Raw genomic sequence first — 22,522 nt, forward strand, 5'->3', positions numbered from 1 at the left:
CCCCCTGGTGGCCATCTTTTTGGTGCCTGTCACCTCCACTATCTTGCACCGCGTTCTACTCCACCAGTAAGTCTTCAGCAACCAATAAGAGATCATAGCGGGTTGAGCCCACCCTTCATATGGGTAAAGTAGGACTTTCGTCGGATAGCCCTCATAACTGAACACTTTCCGGCAACATTTGCCCCTGCTTTCATAGTAAAATAACTGGACCATGTTAAAGACTTTTCAATGTTATCCTCCAGAATGGCTTTGGTTTCAAAATGTCGAAAGTTTGGTAAAAATAATTACAGTTTCACACATTAGCGCCGACCTCAAATATTTTCTTTTTCTTCCATGCCACTACCTGTAATGAGAGAAAGAAAAAAAATATTATTCGTTTTTAACGGTTCAACTCGAAGTAATTAAAATTAACAAAACAAAATCATATAAATATTTGATTAAAAAAACTTTGCCCCTTTGTATAGAAAGGGTCTCAATTGCCCATGGGAATCGAACTCGCCTCTTCTGTGAATATCACTGAGGTTTTGTTAATAAAGCAACCCCTCGAATTTCTCTCTTTCAGTAACCTTATATACACGCAACTTTATACATTTAATAATAAAAAAAGAATAATTTATTCTAAATACCCAGAGATACATTTAGTTCAATAATAACAAGCACAAATTCCAGTATTCAGTCTCAACAGTGAGAATTGCAGGTTGTTTATATCATAAGAATTTAGAAGTTACGAGAGAACGTGAAGAAATTCATTTTTATCGTTTGAACTCGAAGTATATATCAGGTCATCCCATAAGTTCTGTCCGAATTATGAATAAAGAAAACACGTGATCAAATGTTATATTTAATTGAAATTTAATCATCAATGTACTTTCCCTGTTTATCTATGAATTCCTTTCATCTATCTTTTAATCCCATCAATGTAAAACTCTTTTGGTTTCAAAGCGAAGAACGCTGAAATGTCAGTTTCGACCTCCTCCCGGATTGCGAAAGAATTTTGCAAACCATCTTCTGCAAGTTCTTTCATTCAAGTATTCTTTCCCATAAACTGAGTGTATGTTTCGAGTCGCTTCGGCTGCAAAGTTTCCTTTTTTGTACTCATAAAGCATTATGTGCCTTAAATGCTCTTTGGTTACTTCCATGTTAGAAAGGGTTTTAATCAAAGAAGTTTTAATAATTTATAATTCCATTAGACATTCTAAAATACTGTTAAATTTCAATCAATTTTAAAAAAGGTAAAATCGGATAGAATTTATGGGGTGACCTGATATATAGACATAAATAAATAGCAGCGTGTAAATACTGGGTTAAGAATCCTTTGGAAAGAAAATTCTAAACTTAAATAACTTAAATGCAAATAATAAATTTATAATATACTATATGCAAATATCATAAATGTATCCAATACAAATACACAATTCATGATTTTTAAGAGTCAAGTACTTACAAATATACATAGAAGTATAACTAGACTCCATACAGCACACGAATTTCCCTTTCATCCAACAAGCTTTCGCTAAACAGGCAGCGGTGATAAATCCGTTAAACCAATATAAATCTCATATAAACATCCGACATTATGTTTTGTATATTTTAGATACTAACGAATTTGCAGCTTAGCTACCTTTTGATACATCTATGAATTATAGCACCATAATTTTTGGGTACACAAGAAAATATATTGGGTCATTCGAGACTGACTGCAGCTCGATGCCAGAAAAATGGTACATTGGTATTTGGACTTCATATTTAGTGAAACATCTCAATTGCTTTATATAAAACACACACACACACACATATACAAACACGCGCGCACACACATGCATAAATCTCTCTCTATATATTAATCGAAGTGTACAGTATTATATATGCATTACGGCGGATCTTATCAATCAGTTTTGCACTAGAGGTTCAACGAGTGTTAAGTGACAGTCCGATTATGTAACCCTGCTCTCGTTAGAGATAGTCGTTGTGGAATGAAATATAGCGACTCCCATGTATATATGTATGTATATATGTATGCATGTATATATATATATATATAATATATATAATATATATATATATATATATATATATATATATATATATATATATATACATACATACACACAGACGCACATATACATTATGGGCACAGAATGCATATGCTAAGAAGCGGTGACGAGTGAAAATCCTGAAAATAATTATAGGCTTATAATTATTATTTACAGAATTTTCTCTCTTCAACGCTTCATAACGTATGCAGAATCCGCATATTTGTTTATTTACACACTATACACCACTGTAAAGGTATAGGTCCTAAATTTAAAAGAAACAGACTAAGGAATAAGTTGATGTAATCAGTCAGCGCACTTCTCGTGAAAATAACTGGTGTGGGTTGGATTTCATCGCGTACTTATCTATTTCCCCCCCAAGAGCTTGTATGCTCCAGTATTAGATTATTTCCCATAACCAAAATACAGCGAACGGTTAATTATATTTACGATGGCTCACTGGTTAAAGTGTCGGGCTCACAGTCATGAGGTAATCAGTTCGATTCTCTGACCGGGCTGTGAGTTGTGTTGTTGAACAAGGCACTTTATTTCACGTTGCTCCAGTTCACTCAGCTGTAGAAATGAGCTGCGACATCACTGGTGACAAACTGTATCGCCTTTGCCTTTTCTTTTGAATACCATCGATGGCATGGAGAGGGGAGGATGGTATGCATGGGTGACTGCTGATCTTCCATAAACAAATGAGCCCAAACTTGTACCTCAGAGGGGAATGTTCTAGGTGCAATGCCATGGTCACGAATGGCCGAAGGAAATCTTTACCCTATTATTATATTTACACACACACCGCGCGCGCGCACATGCACATACACACGCACACACACATGTATATATATATATATACACATACACACATACATACATACATAGGCACAGGAGTGGCTGTGTGGAAGGTAGTTTGCTTACCAACCACATGTTTCCGGGTTCACTCCCACTGCGTGGCACCTTGGGTCGTCTTCTATAGCCTCGGGCCGACCAAAGCCTTGTGAGTGGATTTGGTAGACGGAAACAAAGAAGCCCGTATTACATATGTATATATATATATATATATATATATATATATGTATGTATGTATGTATGTATGTATGTGCGTGTATATGTTTGTGTATCTGTGTTTGTCTCCCCCCAACACCGCTTGACAACCGATGCTGGTGTGTTCACATCCCGATAATTTAGCAGTTTGGCAAAGACACCGATAGAATAAGTACTAGGTTTACAAAGAATAAGTCCTGAGGTCGATTTGTTCGACTAAAGGCGGTGCTCCAGCATGGCCGCAGTCAATTGACTGAAACAAGTAAAAGAGTATACATACATGCACACATACTCCCTTCAAGAATTGTAATCAAACAGGTCGACCACAATGCTTTTTCTAAATGCGTTACTTATCCTGTCGGTCTTCGTAAACAATGTTGTCGGAACGCCATCTTATCCAGCCAAGTCTGTGCTTATGAAGATATATTTAAAGCAGTCTAGGGTGCGAGCTTCAAATATATATAACATTCGAATAGTTTTAGTTCCAGCGATTCTCGCTTTTCTAGCAAGCTGGAAACTTCCTACATAAATTGGAATATTTCTGAGGCTTTGTCGCAAATGAAATTGATATCTCCATCCACCATCAACACCACCAACACCAACACCAACACCAACACTGAGATAGTATAAAACTACTAGCTGCTACAGCTAGAACCTATATTCATAGACATTGACACAATCACCTATTGAAAGGAAAGCGTTGATGCTTGATGAACCGGAAGAGTTATCAAAAACAGCGATGACACAGATAGATATCCCTGTTAAACAGCTTTCCGCCATTTTCTTTTGAAATCAACTAAACTCAGAAATCATTGCATTTGACTTTCTCAGAGGCTTGTTTGATATCCAAACTTATGACACGCTTCTTAACACGATACGCAATTATTCCATGTGTGGTAAAGAAATATGAGAAGTCATGTTATATATTGTTTTATTTCATATCTTTTATCCTGCATATAATATTTGCAAAGGGTGTATATGCGTATTCATGTGTAAATCTTTCATATAAATTTTATTTGTTCTTTTTCTTTTAGGAGAGATGTACATTGTAGGAGAGAGAGACGAGAGTAATAAGATATATCTGGACTGCGTGAATTTAGCATTTTACTGAACTACCTAACGAGAGAGAGAGAGAGAGAGAGAGAGAGAGAGAGGGAGGGAGGGAGGGAGGGAGGGAGGGAGTGAGATGCAAAGACAGAGAGAGAGAGAGAGAGAGGGAAAGACAAACAGACAGATAGACAGAGTACAATGGTAGACAGGGAGAGATAGACCGACAGACAGACAGAGATGGAGTTAATCTGAAAAAGGAAGCCGCCATTGTATGCGTTGTTATTTTCTATGATTACTACATTGTGTAACATATATCACAAGATGGATGTAAACACGTCAAAATACTATACATCAACATCATCAACAACAACGGGAACAACATCAACAATGCAATTTATAGGATTATGAACATTTCTCGCCTGTGTTACAGCTGGAATGGATCAATCTTTGTTCGTGGCTGTAGTCGTTTTTCCGATATATGTACATATATGTATGTGCGTATGTAGGATTGTAGATTTGTATGCAAGCATTAGTGTAAGTATATACGTATATAGTGTAAGTATAGACGTATATAGTGTAAGTATAGACGTATATACGTATGTAAGGATGTATGTAGATATATATGTAAGTATTATGTAAGTATGTTTGTATACTCTCTTCTGTTTTTAATAGTTTGAATTATTCGTCTCAAGAAGCTGGTTTCTAATAAAGATACAATGCTCCATCTCTGGAATGTAGATAACGAAAACAATGTCACATTTTTGTTATATCCTTACGCCGCCAATATCGTAGTACGGTTAATATTGTTGAAGATAGATAAAGAATACACTATAACAGTGTTATAACAATACAAAATAGAAATAGCACCAGTAACAAACACAACGAACCAACAATCAATATTTCCAACACACTGACTTGAACTGTAAACTGTACCTGGATTTCAAAGACCAAACTACAAACTGCCGACTACATCAGGTCACTACTATTCATATGTAGTGGCCCCGTCTATTTTCGTCAAAGGGTGTCGGACTCTAACCACAACACATTTTAATCTTGATAAAAATCTTGTTTATTTTTACCGTTCCACTTATAGATTATAAATACAACGTGCGAGTTCGCTGAAATCTTTTTTCTGAAAATCCTATCTTATCCAGATTCTCACAAAGGCATAAATAAATAAATGCGCCCTTTTAAAGCCTAGCCAGGCTCATAGACCCGGTTTCCCGGTTTCTATGGCGTATGTGTTCCCCAGCTGGACGGGACGCCAGTCCATCCCAGCTTTACTCATTTTTGCCAGCTGAGTGGACTGGAGCAACATGAAATGAAGTGTTTTGCTCAAGAACAGAACGCGTCCCCTATGCATGTAAATTTGTATACATATGTGTGTATGTGAGTGTGTTTGCGTTTGTCTACATGTGTTAGATGTATTCCATTGAATCTATATATGCTCTATATATGCCCCGTATACGATTGTTTATGATTGTATTTACTATGCTGGAATATACATTTGTGTCTGTATGCATGTCTCTCTATATATATGTTATTTGACACAAGCTGGAGCTTTAAGAAATGAAAACGCATTCTGTATTTTTAAAAGATTTATTCACATTTACTCATCCGGGTTCACAGTACTTTGATTTTCAAATACTGTATATGATAGAAAGGCCTGGAAGTATGTGATACTTGTCTGCACACACACATACACACACACAATCTCTCTCTCTCTCTCTCTGCGTGTATATGTGTATTTGGGTATGTGTGTAATCAAGTAAATAATACTGCACAACACTGCTCTATACAGAGTTTTTCAATAAGAAATATATAATTATAAGCTAATAATCACTCAGCGTACAGAAAATCAGTAATTTTCTACTGATGAAGCTCTAACAAGACCCGAAACTAGTCAAATTGATGCAATATACTCCCACTGAAATGATTAGCCACGTGGCGTAATCAGATTGTTTAATAATCTCAAGAAGTCTATTTCAAACCACATCATACAAGCACAATTTGTGTAGCTCTACAAATTAATTATTTTACTCGTCATCTCACGTACGATTATGCAAGTTAACCAATCAATGTTATCATTTTGTATGATACATAGATGTAAGTTAATAATTTCTCCATGAGATCACAAAATAAATATTCTCCGTCTAATGAAACTCCAATAAGAATTGAAACAGAATTGCTTCCCATTTTGCCAGTCGACAGGGAGATAAAACCGGTTTTGTAGCCGCCTTGTTTCTTTTTAGAGACCCGAACATGCATGCCTTAGATTTCATGTTATATATGGTTAAGCATCTGAATATTCTTTTCTCCTCTAGGCACAAGATCCGAAATCTCGGGAGAGGGGTGGCAGTCGATTAGATCGACCCCAGTACGCAACTGCTACTTAATTTATTGACCCCCGAATGGCTGAAAGGCTTGGTCGAATGGGTGTTTAATTATTAAATACTTTCAAACTTGTATATTGGAATACTACACTGAAGATGGAAATATTGGGTTGTGCGGAGAGTTCGTGTCGATTTTTAAAGGAAAGAAAAGGGTAAATACATACATGCCATTACATTTTTAATCAACCAAATATGAACCATTTTGTGGCATAATGCCTCTCCATCTTTCCTTTAACTTGAAAATACCCTCTTCCCAGAATTGAGGTGGTTTCATGGCAAAGAATTCAGCAAGGTATCTTTTTACGTCATCCAAGTAATTGAAATTTTTACCATTAAGACATATTCTGCAGAGACCTGAATAAGGAGCAATATCTGGTGAATATGTAGAGTGTTGTTGTCAGGGAGATATCTTATGGTAGAGGAATAGTATTTAACTGCTATTTCTAAATTTCGGTATGTGGTGAAGCAATTTTTGCTGAAGCCTAATTATAATTATGTTTATATTTATAGAATTTTTAATATATATATATATATATATATATATATATATATATGCATATACGACGGGCTTCTTTCAGTTTCCGTGGACCAAATCCACACACAAGACCTTAATCGGCTCGAAGACATTTGTCCAGAGTGCCACGAAGTGAGACTGAACCCCGAACCGTGTGGTTGGGAAGCAAGCTTCTTTCCACAAAGCCACGCCTGCGTCTGTCTCTCTCTCTGTCTCTCTCTCTCTCTCACACATGTTTGTCTATGTATCTATATACATATGTGCGTGCATGTGTGTGCGTGCGTGTGTGTGTGTGTGTGTGTGTGTAAGCATTTATGATTAAATATACGCAGGAGCGTATAAAGATGGAGTTTAAAGATGTTAGCTTACATTTGCTGGTGTCATTTCTAGAGTATTTGTAGGTACATATTTTTCGTTAATATAATTATATGATTGTACATGCATATAAATTTACCTATGTAGATATAGATATCTTAAACGTATGTCTGGCTATCTATCTATCTATCTATCTATCTATCTATCTATCTATCTATCTATCTATCTATCTATCTATCTATCTATCTATCCGTTTCAGTATGTAAATAACAATTTTACTACATATATTTACATGGATAATTTAATATCAATGATTATATATATATATATATATATATATATATATATATTATATATATACATATATATACATATATATATATATATAATATATATATACATATATATACATATATATACATATATATATACATATATATATATATATATACATACATACATACATATATATATATATAATATATACATACATATATATATATATATATATATATACACATACATACATACATATATATAATATAAATACACACACAAACACACACACATATATATATATAGTTATCTACCGCTGTATGTACTTACAGCTGTATACACAGATAATGGATGGCGATATAGAACAACCAAGCATATCGTTATCTCTACTCTCATTCTAGGTTCTTGTAGCAGAAAATCCAAACTGAAATCATATTGAAGATTTATTAGTCTTTGGTTTATTGATTTTTAAAAAGCCTTATATATTCTTTATTTGTTGTACGTTTGAATTATTTGAAAATAGCTAGAGATATTTGACAATTCAATAAATTTATACACATAGATAAAAAGGCATGATATAAAGCTATAAACAAATAAAGTTATTTTCCTGAAGTCTCATTATATTCCTAGCTACATCAATGTAATTTATCTGCAATTAATATGAAATGGAATCTTTAAAAATTGGAATGTTGGGAGATATGTTGAATTTTGCCATGTAATACACTTGAATATATTCATACATAGGTACTTATATACATGTAACTACGTACTCATGTATTGTGTTTGTGTATGTGTTTGTGTGTTTGTGTGTGTTTGACGGTGGATCTCTGTCGGTTTGGACGAGGAATATCCAGTTGCTCGATCAAGGAAATTCGTTGTCTTTTGAATTAGCCTGTATATGGCTGAATTTTTCATAGGGACGTAACACCACAAACGAGATTCTCTGCTACAGCTAATGTAACGCAGTATGTAGTAAGGCTATGCTTTTCTAATTAGATCCGATGATAATCTTGTACGCAATTCCCACCATTGTAAGATATGGGTTGGCACTAGGCTATAGAAAATCGCGTGTATTTGGCACGTCGTGGCATAGAATCCAGAAAACCTGGATAGGGACACATACACATACTTCTATATGCATTTGTATATATGTATATATATATATATTATATATATATGTATGTATATATATATATATATACGTATATATATATATACATATATACATATATATGTATACATATATATACATATATATATATATATATATTTGAGTGCATGTATCGATGCAGGTGTATATGAGAGTGCGAAAATGAGTGCGCGTTTATGGAGGTATAAATATATATATATATACATGCGCGTGTGTGTGTGTCAGCGTATGCATTACGTAATATGAGTATATTCATAGAGTGTGTTGTTATATAATCAAAAGCTCTATATCCTTTTCTACTCTAGACAGAGGGCCCGAAATTTTGGGGGAGGGGGGCATTCCGCAACTGGTACTTAATTTATCGACCCCAAAATGATGAAATGTAAAATCGACCTCGGCGCAATTTGGCAAAAGCTATATATTCCCAGAGAAATGGAGAAATGTCCTTCAACTTTTGTAGAACATTATTTTTTGAAGCTGTCTTATATCAAAAGAAAAATACTTCGTTTTTCTTCTTGCTTAGTTTCCAGGCTTCAAATTTTAAACTTCGGTTTAAATCTAAAAATTGTCGTTTTAATTTACTCATTCAAATCCCATATTGCATATTTTACATCTTTGTGCCCATGTTTACTCACTGGAGAACACGCGAATGCGTGCAAAAGCTGTTGAGTAATTGAATAATGAGAAAACAAAAGCTGTTCAGTAATGACAAAACATACGTATATATATATATTTAATACTTTTCTCGCTGGATTGCGAGTTCGTTTCTCTCTTTGTCATCTGTGATTTTATTTTTGATCTTCTATATAAATGAAGATATTTCCTCCGTCTGGCAGCTTTTCTTTCTACAAGACGAGAAGTTATATTGCGGAACAGTCATTTTAACGAATTGTATTTATTTATCCTGAATCAGTTGTTGGGTGTCCCACCCAAGAGGAATCGATGCTAGATGTGTCGAAACAATTGTCGTGATTAATAATAAATTGTCGTATGTTCCATCTTCTATCTTTCATTAGCTATATATATATATATGTTTTTTGTATCGTCTTCTACATGTTTTACGTTCTTGTCCCAGTTGGTATTTTTCTACATATAATATATATATATATATATAATATATATATATAGTCTGTGAACGTCTGTATGTGCGTGTACAAGTATGTATATATATAATATATATATATATATATATACATACATACTTATACACGCACATACAGACTTACACACACATAGACATACACACGCACGCACACACAAAGTGAGAGAAAGATGGTGAAGTTTATAAGTATGTATAGTAGATACGAAACGTGTATATGGATTTCTTTTTAAAATAAAACAAAACATCAATTATATCCATGCATAAGAATTGCTTTATATTTCTCCTGGACAAAGATGACACACAAAAATATCCCTTTATTGTTCCATGCTGTCTCAATTCTCTTTGATCTCCCTTCTGTTTTTAACCATTGTTGTATTTAATTTTCTTCAGAACTGAAATATCTTAAGCATATCTACATATCTCGTATATGCTAGTATTTGGAAGAATTCCCAGAACTTCTGATTCCAAGAATATACACCAAGTTGTGGATGTTCAGTTTCACTTCAGATCTGCTTCCAAGTCATACCATGCAAACATTCCATTTATGAGCCAAATTTACTACCCGAGAGATGAACCCCCTCACACACACACACGCACGCACACACAGACACACACACGCACGCACACACAGCAGACACACACACACACACACAAACACACACAAGACAAAAACAAAAACAAAGAACAAGACCCAAACAAAGATATATCCGATAAACACAGTGTTACACATACAAAGAGATGTGCGAATACGGAGAGACATCTCTCAATCTCACACTTTTACTCATACGTACGTACACATTAAATTACACACGCTAACTAACGCATACGTAAATACAGTAGTGCAGCGGTTCACACACACACGTACACACACATACGTACTCATACACATACAGACACGCATACATATATATATATATCATAAAACTACATGCCGTGTATATGATGTACGCATATGTGTTGATTATACATAAATAAACGCTCCGTGTAAGTGAGCGTATATATGTGTCTGTATATGTGTATGTGTATATATATATATACATGTATATATATAATATATATAACATATAAATATACATATTATATACATATACATTATACATTTATATATATATATATATATATACACTATATATATAATATATAAACGTGTGCATATATATACATCTACATTCATGTATATATATATATATATATATATATATGTGTGTGTGTGCATGTAGATATATATACACAAATACACACACCTATAATATATACATATATTTAGATATGTAAACATGCGCAACGCACGTATATGTACATACGCACATATCCATATATCTATCTATCTGTCTGTCTCTCTCGCTCTCTCTCTCTATATATATAAAACATATATGTGAGTATATACATATATATATATATATATATATATATAAACATATATGTAAGTATATATGTATATATATACATGCATATATATATATATATATATATATATATATATATATATATATATATATATATATACAGCACATATGAACCATTCCTTCGGTCTCGCCAAGATGTCGGCTTTGATAACATTGGTGATGTCGACCATACAGTTCCTTGCTTGAGCTTGCTTAGTTTATGTAGTGGAAGAGACCTTAGATCAATAGTTATCACTGTGCATCTATTTTACAAGCGAAGCAATAAGGGAATACAGACTTTCATTTGCTTCTTTCTTTTATCCATATTTATTGTGTACAGAGGGAGGGGCTTCTTTCAGTTTCTCTACAGTCTTATTATTTTCTCTTTTAAACAGATATCGTATACATATCTTCTTTCTCTATTTTGCTATATTTCTACAAATTTTACATACTCTGTATTTATGAGGCTCCCGCCCCTCTCTCTCTCTCTCCATCTCTCCTTCTGTATTGTAATCTCTCATTCTCAATAACTATATATCAATCTTTGATGCATAGAATAAAGTGTTTTCACACCTGATGAGTTGTGAAGAAAGGCTAATCCATTTAAATGACTTTTCAAAATTTTGTTGGGTATTCTTATTAAACATATTTTTTGTAAGTTACTTTGAATCTTATCCATATGTCTGTGTGTGTGTATTCGTGCACGTGTGTTGCATTATATCTGTTGAAATTGGTTCAATCGAAGTTGATTACTGAAAATGTAGTACTCGATATATGACGTAAATGTAAGCTCTTGTATTCGTTTAAAAATTTGCACAACAACCTTGAGTTCAAATTCCGAGGGGAGGCGGGAAAGTTCCTGGCTTTTGTTACAAGAAAATACAGCAGGATCAGTTAATTGTGATTTTATTCAACATGTTCCCCTCTCAGATTCACACTCTTATTGCAGCGGTCCTTCAGTTTTTCTAAGCCCAGCAAAAATATCACAAAAACTGTTACTCAGAGTTTCCCGTTCCCGTTCTTGGGACAGTTTTTCTCCGACGAACGGGGAACGTGAAACCAGTAACTGTTTCTGTAGTATTTTTGCTGCTTTTTAATAAAGCATATTACTCTACCTTTGGTATTCGAGTACCATTTTCTCCGCCTTGTTTCGCATTTACGTGCTTACTCTGGTATATATATATATATATATAATATATATATATATATATATATATATATACACCTACATACATACATACATAAATATATATGTATGTATACAAATACATTTACATATATATATATGTATGTATATATATGTATATATACATATATGTATGTATGTATGTATGTATGTATCTATGTATGTATCTATGTATGTATGTATCTATCTATCTATCTATCTATCTATCTATCTATATCTATCTATATATCTATCTATCTATCTATCTATCTATATCTATCTATCTATATATATATATATATATATATATATATATATATATATATGCAAATATATGTCATTGTTCAGTTTTATCTCAAGAGAAAGAGCCGGTTTCCAACCTAGATTCAAGTCTCCTTCATTGGAATTTCAAAATCTATGTATGTATGTAGTCATTTGATCATGTATTTCCTTTACTCAACATCTTATATTCTAATTATTTCTACTTCCTCGCATCACACACAGACATTCATACTTACAAAAGTACAGATGAAACCTATGTGTATCATTATAGTTTTGCTTCGTATCATTCAAATGAAAAATAAATTCCAACAATCAATGATATATCTCTTACTCCCTGTAACCCTTGGCATTTGTCTCTTATCTTCTGTATAAGCTCTCAGAATTCCGAATCAGTTTAGCCTGATTGTGTGTAGCTTCGATGAAAAGTACAGATAACGATGAACATAAAGTCCATTTTTCCTCACAGAACTCTTCTCCGCATTCTTTATCTTCTTATGAATGTCATAATCACAACTACTACACACCACTCTACTACAGATTATACTACATCTTTACTGATATTATTATATTATTTGCATTGAGCTTGCTGTTGATCAGCGATATATAACTGATACCTATCATCGTCATCATCGCCGTCGTCATCATCCTCGTCGTCATTGTCGCTGCTGCTGCTGCTGGTACTCTTGTCGTCGTTGTTGTTGTTCTTATTGTTGTTGTTATTATTATTATTATCATTATTATTATTATTATTATTATTATTATTATATTATCATTATTATTATCATTCTATGTTTGACTTTTGCTTTATGTCTGTACAAGTTGGCTCCAAGTCTCACCCAGAGACCTCAAGAGACAACAGGTTGGAAGTTCTGTGCCATATATTTATTTATTTTTTTTTGTGTGTTGTACTAGTGAATGTCTAATACATAAAAAAAAATAATAAATAAAGAAAAGTTTGTTTTAAACCTTAGGATTACATAGAGAGTATTTTGCGTAGGATATGAGCAGTTCCCATGAGCACTATCTTTTGAATTTCTGCCATTTTGGGGTTTCCTGGTATCTGAGTTATTATTATTATTATTATTATTATTATTATTATTATTATTATTATTATTGAGTGAGAGAGCAGTGCATGCCATCAAAGTTGCACTGGGCTAAAATATACGAAGCCCAGTATACCCATCATGACTACCCGTCTGATAAGGGTACACCAGCACATGCATCACAACCATATGTGCGCGACATGGTGATCTCATATCAAGATAAACAGCACACGAACTTGCAGTTGGGGCCAAGTTAGAATTTTCTTCTAGTCGAGTAACACATCCCGCTCAAAAGGTCCCTGAATAAGGGTTGTTTAAGGATGTTGAACGAAACACCCATGTTTCCAGAGGTGAATTATCCAAACTTCTAAGAATTCCTTTCAACACACGGCTATGATGCTCCCCCAATACTTCTGCTCGTGATCAGAGATGCACATATCGTCAGCTACTAAGGGACATGGTCAACTGGTTAAGGTCAAACAACTGACATGCAAATCTGTCGTATTGAACAGAATATTTGCTGTAGCCCATCTTTTATACCAAGTCAAAACAATGTACATGATAACACTTCCAATCAGTTAAGATCAGAAGCCATGAGAGCCACTGCCTGGTACTGCATCAGGGCATTTCTTCTTCTTCTTCTTCTTCTTCTTCTTCTTCCTCTTCTTCTTCTTCTTCTTCTTCCTCTTCTTCTTCTTCTTCTTCTTCTTCTTCTTCTTCTTCTTATCATCATCATCGTCGTCGTCGTCGTCGTCGTTGTTGTTGTTGTTGTTGTTGTTGTTGTTGTTGTTGTTATTATTATTATTATTATTCAGATCCCAGCCTGGAATCGAACTCGGAATCTTGGGGTTAGTAGCCCGCGCTCTTAACCACTACAACATAAAAAAAATCCACCGGCATATAGCGTAGTGGTTAAGAGCGCGGACTAATAACTCCAAGATTCCGAGTTCGATTCCAGGCAGTGATAAGTTACCTACTTTATAACCCTACACAGACGTGCTCATACACGGCCAACTGTATGTTGTTCTCAGTAGATTTGGGGATCAGTCAACCAGTTTATTAAGATGATTTCACCAACATTCCAGTTATGAAAATCTAAAATTCACTGAAATCATTGTATACCAATATCAATTGTTAAACTTTACTGTTTGTGGTTTGTTATATATATTCGAGATATAAACGGTTAAAAGCTAATATAGATTTTGAACTATTTACATTGGTTTCAAATATATTTTGATCTGTTATAGGAAACATTTTTATTTCAAAGTTGTTTTATTCTGTTTCACTGAATTCTTTGTTGTGTATATAACTATATTTCTATAAAACAATGTATTAATCATATTAGTCATAAAACAACGGGTCATGCACTAATATATTTGGTGTTAATTTCTTTCATTTTTTGCCTCTGTCAACTGTTGGGAATTGCACTGCCCCTGAGAGACACATTATTTGCAATTGATATCTGACAGCAATTTCCGGGAAGAAGACTTGACTTTCTAACATGACTGTATTAGCACTTCTCACAATATAGTCGCTTTCTCTAAGGCGGCGAGCTGGCAGAAACGTTAGCACGCCGGGCGAAATGCTCAGCGGTATTTCGTCTGCCGCTACGTTCTAAGTTCAAATTGCGCCGACGTCGACTTTGCCTTTCATCCTTTCGGGGTCGATTAAATAAGTACCAGTTACGCACTGGAGTAGATATAATCGACTTAATCAGTTTGTCTGTCCTTGTTTGTCCTCTCTATGTTTAGCCCCATGTGGGTAGTAAAGAAATAGGTATTTCCTCTGTCGCTACGTCCTGAGTTCAAATTCTGTCCAGGTCGACTTTGCCTTTCATCCTTTCGGGGTCGATAAATTAAATACCAGTTGCATCTAATCGACTGGCCCCCTTCCCCCAAAATTTCGGCCCTTGTGCCTAGAGTAGAAAAGAATGTATTCGCTTTCTCGTACAATTACACAATTTTAAGAACACCTTTACAAGTGTATATTCACGTGCTACGTAATATTACTGGTGATATAAATTTCAGAGTATTTAAGTTCCATCTCTGTCATACCTATAGATATATTCCTCTTTGCTTAATATTAGTTAGGCAAAAACAACGCAGCTAATTGTTTTCTGCAACCTCTAATTATGCTGCTGGAAATTTATCATGCCGTGTGTAGCATCTATTATGTATATACGCTAGTATAGCGTCACTAGCTCTATTATATGATGTATGAGAAACTTCTCAAAGAAACTTGTGTTAACAACACCAAGCGTGCTCTGAAAGAGGTCGTCGACGGATCGTCACACATTGGTGTTTCGACTTAATTCGGCCACCTCAGCGTCACACACTCTCTGACATTCATAGCTGAGTCACAATATTCGCTCCGATCAAGAAATTAGTACACTTGTTATTCCCTAATTTTAGTGAAAGCTGACCAGGCTAAAACTAAATCAATATTCGTACATGAAGCAACATCATATTATATTTACTTTTTTTCATTAAATGTCTATTTTTTATTAGTTTCCCGTTGAAACACCTTAATTCTGTTTCGCCATAAAGCAACAACTTTAAAAAACCACGTACTTCACATCCACCATTAAAATTTCTTCTATTTATTCCTGTTAATTCTTTTCGCTGTTATCTTTGAAGGAACTTTTTTTTCTTATCTTTCCATATTTTTCTCCATCTCCCTTTAAGCATACTTTTTTCTGTATTCAAAATTTCTACACTTTCTTATTTCTCTATGTAACTGTCATTTTAGCTTGTTTTTCTATTTGTCAAGGCTTAAAAATATTGTTTAGTTAGTATTTTTTGCATAGCTATTTGTAGAAGATTTCCATTTCATCCCACAAGAGGTTTTTGTCCTCCACAATGAATATTTTATTGAAGTTTCCATGCTGCGTAACACACCTGTCATCCTCTATTCACATCGGATATAAGTTTTCGAGTGTCAAATTTGCTTAATGATTCAAAATGTAATTCGTATTATTTTTCATATTTCTCTAGCCATTGAAGAATATAGAGAAGGTACAGTGACTAGTGGTAATGGTGTTGCACACGTGATCGTAAGTTCCTGGTTTCGAGTTAGGAACCGGCATCAGGTTCACCGGCGTTGTGTGCATAAGCAATGCTTTCATTTCATTTTGCTCCAGTCTACTCAGCTGTAAAGGAGTTCCATTAATGCTTGGGAATATAGGCCTGTGACGGACCAATCACAGTCAAAGGCAATGGAAGTTAGATTAAGTTCTGGTGTCAAGATTCCTAGAGCTCATGGCAGAACTAAATGGAAATTATTATATCTATAATTTATCATTGGAAGCTCGAAACCTTTGATGTTTATTACCATTTACATACACACACACACACACACACACACACACACACACATATATATAATATATATATATATATATATATATATATATATATAGGCGCAGGACTGGCTGTGTGGTAAGAAGCTTGCTTCCCAGCCACATGGTTCCGGGTTGGGTTTCGTCCCACTGCGTGGCACCTTGGGCCAACCAAAACTTTGTGAGTGGATTTGGTAGACGGAAACTGAAAGAAGCCTGTCGAATATATATATATATATATATATATATATGTATTTGTGTCTATGTTCGTACCCCACCTTATATATATATACATGTATATATATGGTGTATTTCGGTTATCTCATTTAAAGTCTTAAGTCCATATTAGAAATAATTACGGAATTATCCCCCCGAGAAAATAATAGATATAAAAGGTTATTATTAGTTAATTTAGGCAATTTTTTTGTATACCAACTAATTCAGATAGATAAACGAGTTGTTGCATTGAAGATATAATTGTTTATATATATTTTGCTGCAGTTACACGTAGGAGAAACACACATATATTATTATTGTATGTTGTGATGACAAGAGACTATCTTGGACATGAAAGATATGTGTTTGAGATATAATGAAGTGAATTTCGATGACTGTGGATTGCACTTGATCGTATCGTCCGTTAAAGTGTTTCTGTTGTTTTTTAAATTATAATTGATGTGTGATTGAATAGTTAACGCTCACGCTCTTAACACAGACATATGAATTAATTTTTACAATCCAGCCGTTCTTTCACACGGAATTTTGTCTTTTCTGAACCAAAGACCCTGAAGTGACTTTATATATAATGGGATAATGATTACGTATATCAGAAAATATATATATATAAGTCGAAACAAACCGTTATGGTTTTTATAATTGTTTATATAATTTTATCTTATGTTATATATTATATTTCATAGAATTTAATGTAATATTGTAATATAAATAAATCATTGGATTGTCAATATAATATCTCTATATTTAATTTATCTTTACAACTGAATTATACCAATATTTATATTGTATTCAACAGATGTACCAATGAATTGGATGTTTAACACACTCCTTTGAAGTATCTCTTTTCCTCGGTTTGTTACTTTATATATATATATATATTATATATATATATATGTGTGTGTGTGTGTGGTGTGTGTGTGTATGTGTGTGTGTGTGTATGTATATATATATATATATATATATATGTAGTATGTATGTGTGTGTATGTGTGTGTGTGTGTATGTATTCAATAAAAGTTGAGAAAATGGAGAGTTGGTAAAAATGTAAATTAATTTATTAATATAGTTCCAAGGTAAAATCAGGACAGAAATAAATTCCCAAAACCTGCGAACGTTTTTCGATTCCTGCCTATAGATTAATGCATAATTTAAAGAATTGTTGAGAATTAATTATCATTTCGGAAAATAGAGGGTAGAATCTATTCAGGGTTTTTTATTTTTTATTTTTTGTTTGTTATTTTTGGATATATTAATCCTTTAGGAGTATAAGATATCCTCAAATTGACTACATACACACACACATATATATGTATGTATGTATACACATATATACATACATATGAATACATGTGTTTATGTGCGTATAAGTGTGTATTCATAAGCACACGCAAATAAACACACACAGATGCACACATACACATTCAAGTGAGTGGAAAATAAAAGTAGTAATCAAAACGTTTCGAAGGAGTTATGTATACCATTAATAACTGTTTCACTCAGCTTCACATAACTTATTATTATTATTAATTTTCTTTTTATTGTTTCAATATTACATTTAAACCCCAACTCTTTATGACTGTCTCTGTATTGTCCCCCTCTGTATTGCCTTGTGGCAAATAAATGAAATTCTTCTTTTTCTTCTTCCTATTCTTCTTCTTCTTCTTCTTCTTCTTCTCTTCTTCTTCTTCTTCTTCTTCTCTTCTTCGTCTTCTCCTCCTCTTTTGGGTTTGTTCTTATTCCTGGAAGAATTTATGTGGGTATCGGTTTACTACCTGTAACCGTAGATAACCACGAGCTTTCAACTATCATCCAAGTGTTCATAACTTTTCTGTCATCATCATCATCATTATTATTATTATTATTATTATTATTATTATTATTATTATTATTATTATTATTAGTATCATTATCATTATTATCATTATTATTATTATTATTATTATTATTATTATTATTATTATTATTATATGAAAACTCACAGCTTCTTTTGCTGGGTATGAGAGAAAGTGCCAGCTATCCTCAGCCAGCAGGCTAAAATGACATTTGTTTACTGCTCATGCTTCAAGAACCCTACGAAGAATTCTTGCAGTTCCAAGCAATGCTGATTTTTGTAGGTGTTTAACCTTGGCACTTGCACCAATCTTTTTCAGCCATGTTGGTAGTTGAGTTCTGATACTTCCAAGTGCACCAATTATTATTGGTTATCACGTCTACTCTCTTCACTGACCACAACTTTCGTATTTCCCACTTCAAATCGTCATAGTTGTTTATTTTTTCTTCTTCTTTCACATTGATGTTGTTGTCACCGGGGCATGATATGTCGATTATCATATACATTCCTTCTTTTTTATTCACCCCAACAATATCCTGTTCTCAATGTCTGGTCGAGTGATCGCACTGGATTATTGCATCCCACAGGATTTTGCAATTCTCTTTTTCGGTGACTCCTTCTGGAGTTTTCTCATACCATGCCTTTGTTCTTTGTAGGCAGCGATTTCCACAGAGCTCCCAATGGATCATTCTTGCCACATTGTTATGGCGTCGTTCTTAATCGCCTTGTACCAATTTCGAGCATTGGCTAACGATGTGCCATACCGTTTCATCCCTTTCACTACACATTCTGCATTTCTTGTTATCGGTAGTGTTGTCTACTCTGCACTTCATATAATTGGTTCTTAAAGCTTTTCCTGACCTACGCATATGAGGGCTTCTGTCTCTATCTTCAGGTCATCCCTAATCCTTCATATTCACCGGTCCTCTGTAACTGTCTTGTTGTTCACATCTATTGCAACCTCACTGTACAGCTCACATCACCTGAAAACTGACCTTACAGTTATTATTTACTTTTAATCTGCATGTTTGTTATAATCACTCCCCGAAACACATCGAGCATCCTATGGCGAGTGAAGGATAAGCGATGTTACAGTATGACGTAAAGCTTGGGGAGAAGTGGCAGGAGCAGTAGTAAAATATCTTCATGTATTACAAAACATACATTTAAATTGATAGGGTTTTCCTAAGGATGTGGGCAATAAATTTTAGCACATTCTTTCGGATTTCTCTGAGACGTTGTTCCCCTGGGATGTCTTCTAGATGTTTCTAATATCCCTTTCTCATCATACCTAGTGCACCTAGAAAAACAGAAACAGTTCTCGCTTTATGATGCCATATGTTTTGTATTTCAATTTCCAGGTCCTTTTATTTACCCAATTTGCCAAATTCCTTTACAGATATATTTTTATCAGTGGGAACTCTTACATCTATTAGTCTACAAGTATTTCTTCTCTGTCCTTAAGGGCGATGTCTGGTGGATTAGACTGGATCGTTCTGTCGGTGTTGAGTGGAAAATCTCAGAGGATGGTGACATTTTAACCTTCAATGATTGGCTCAGGATGATATTCATACCGTAAGCAGGATTGTTGATTTTGTAGTGTTTACATATTTTCCGATGTAAATTCTTTCCTAATCTACAGTGTATATTTTTGTATTCGTTTGGTGTCAGCACAGGACATCCTGAGAAGAGATGGTCTATTGTTTTATCACATTAATCACAGAATCTCCGTTTATGGTTAGAACCATTTTGAAGAAAGTTAGCCTGGTAGTTTTGGTAAGCATGCTTTGATGTATTATTATTATTATCATTATTATTATTATTATTATTATTATTATTATTATTAACAATTTGTTCCCAGGTTCCGCGGCAATAAAGAGACACAAATGATTATTAGAATACATCTATAAAATATTTCCACACAGCGACCACAGAGATACACATACACGTGTATGTAATACAGGTGCGCGCGCGTGCGTTTATGTCTGTGCGTACATGTATGAATATCACATATGTACTTATATGTACATATATGTGTATGAATTCGTACATGTGCATGTATGTATGTATACATACATACAGCTATAATATATATATATATATTATATATATATATATATATATATATATATATATATATATATATATATATATATATATATGAAGATACATATATATTATATTGTGTGTGTATATATATACATAACGGGAAGGTTTACGAAAATAAACAGAAGACGAAGGCAGGTGGAGTACAAACAAATAATTGTATTAGTATGGCGCTCAGGAATAGAAATAAAACAAGTCTTTTACGTTTCGAGCCTACGCTCTTCGACAGAAAGATACACAGAAAAGAAACAAGGAGAGAAACAAGGAGTGAAAAAAATGCGTGTAGGAGCTAGATAGATAGATAGATGGATAATATATATATATATACAAATACATACACACATGCACACGCACATATATATACATACTCACACGTATATATGTAAATACATACACACATACACACACACATACACACACACACACATATATATATACACACACAGACATACACACACATATAAATGTATATATACGCATTCAGAGAGATACAGATTTATATTGAGCAGACACAGAGAGACTCACGCAAACAGATACACTGCGGCTATATGTCTCAGATATAAATAATACCCCTTCCAGAAACGATTTTTCTCTGCGACTCAGTGATACAGAATTATATATTTTTCTTACACGGATGACAAAATTCACAAAACTATATACTAGAATATTTAAACACTACAGTACGGAAATCCCAGATATAGGTTAGACTTGGTTTAAAGTACATTGGCAAAAAGAAGAAGGAGAAACCGATCTAATCAAACATGTATTTATTCTTTTTATTATTTCGTTTGTTAGATATTTTTTGCGAAATATAGATTTACAATTACATGCATATCACTGCGCATTCAAGAAGATGTGTAGCCATTCAATTTTGAATTATGCAAATATGTACAAATTTAAGATCATAGGAACACTCATAAAAGGGGAAAAACTCACATATGCACACACACTAAGACACACGTGATGCACACTCAATGCAGGAAGACAGTCATACACACACACACACACACATGTATATTTGTTCATATGTACATATGTCGAGTAAGCTGTTCTGTATCAAAATACAAATAGTTTGTATTAATATGCATGTATGCTTCAATAAAAGTCTTTCTCTAAACAATGTTTATATACGTGCTACACATGCATGCACGCACACACACACATATATATATATATATATATGTAAATATATGTGTGGGTGAGTGTGTGTGTGTGTATTTTCTCAGCCGATAGATACAGAGATAAATACATGGA

The 22,522-nt window shown here is 33.8% G+C and overlaps 1 long non-coding RNA gene across 1 annotated transcript in view; it reads right to left on the reverse strand.

The window, feature by feature from the left end:
• Positions 1–7: 7 nt before the first annotated feature.
• Positions 8–22,522, reverse strand: part of LOC118762910 — a 124,550-nt gene continuing 102,035 nt past the window's right edge. Inside the window, exon 3 of the long non-coding RNA XR_004998662.1 lies at positions 8–343. This is a non-coding gene — a long non-coding RNA (uncharacterized LOC118762910). The remainder of the gene's footprint in view (positions 344–22,522) is intronic.

Source organism: Octopus sinensis, linkage group LG4 (genome assembly GCF_006345805.1).
Source record: "Octopus sinensis linkage group LG4, ASM634580v1, whole genome shotgun sequence".
NCBI classification, from domain to species: Eukaryota; Metazoa; Mollusca; class Cephalopoda; order Octopoda; family Octopodidae; genus Octopus; species Octopus sinensis.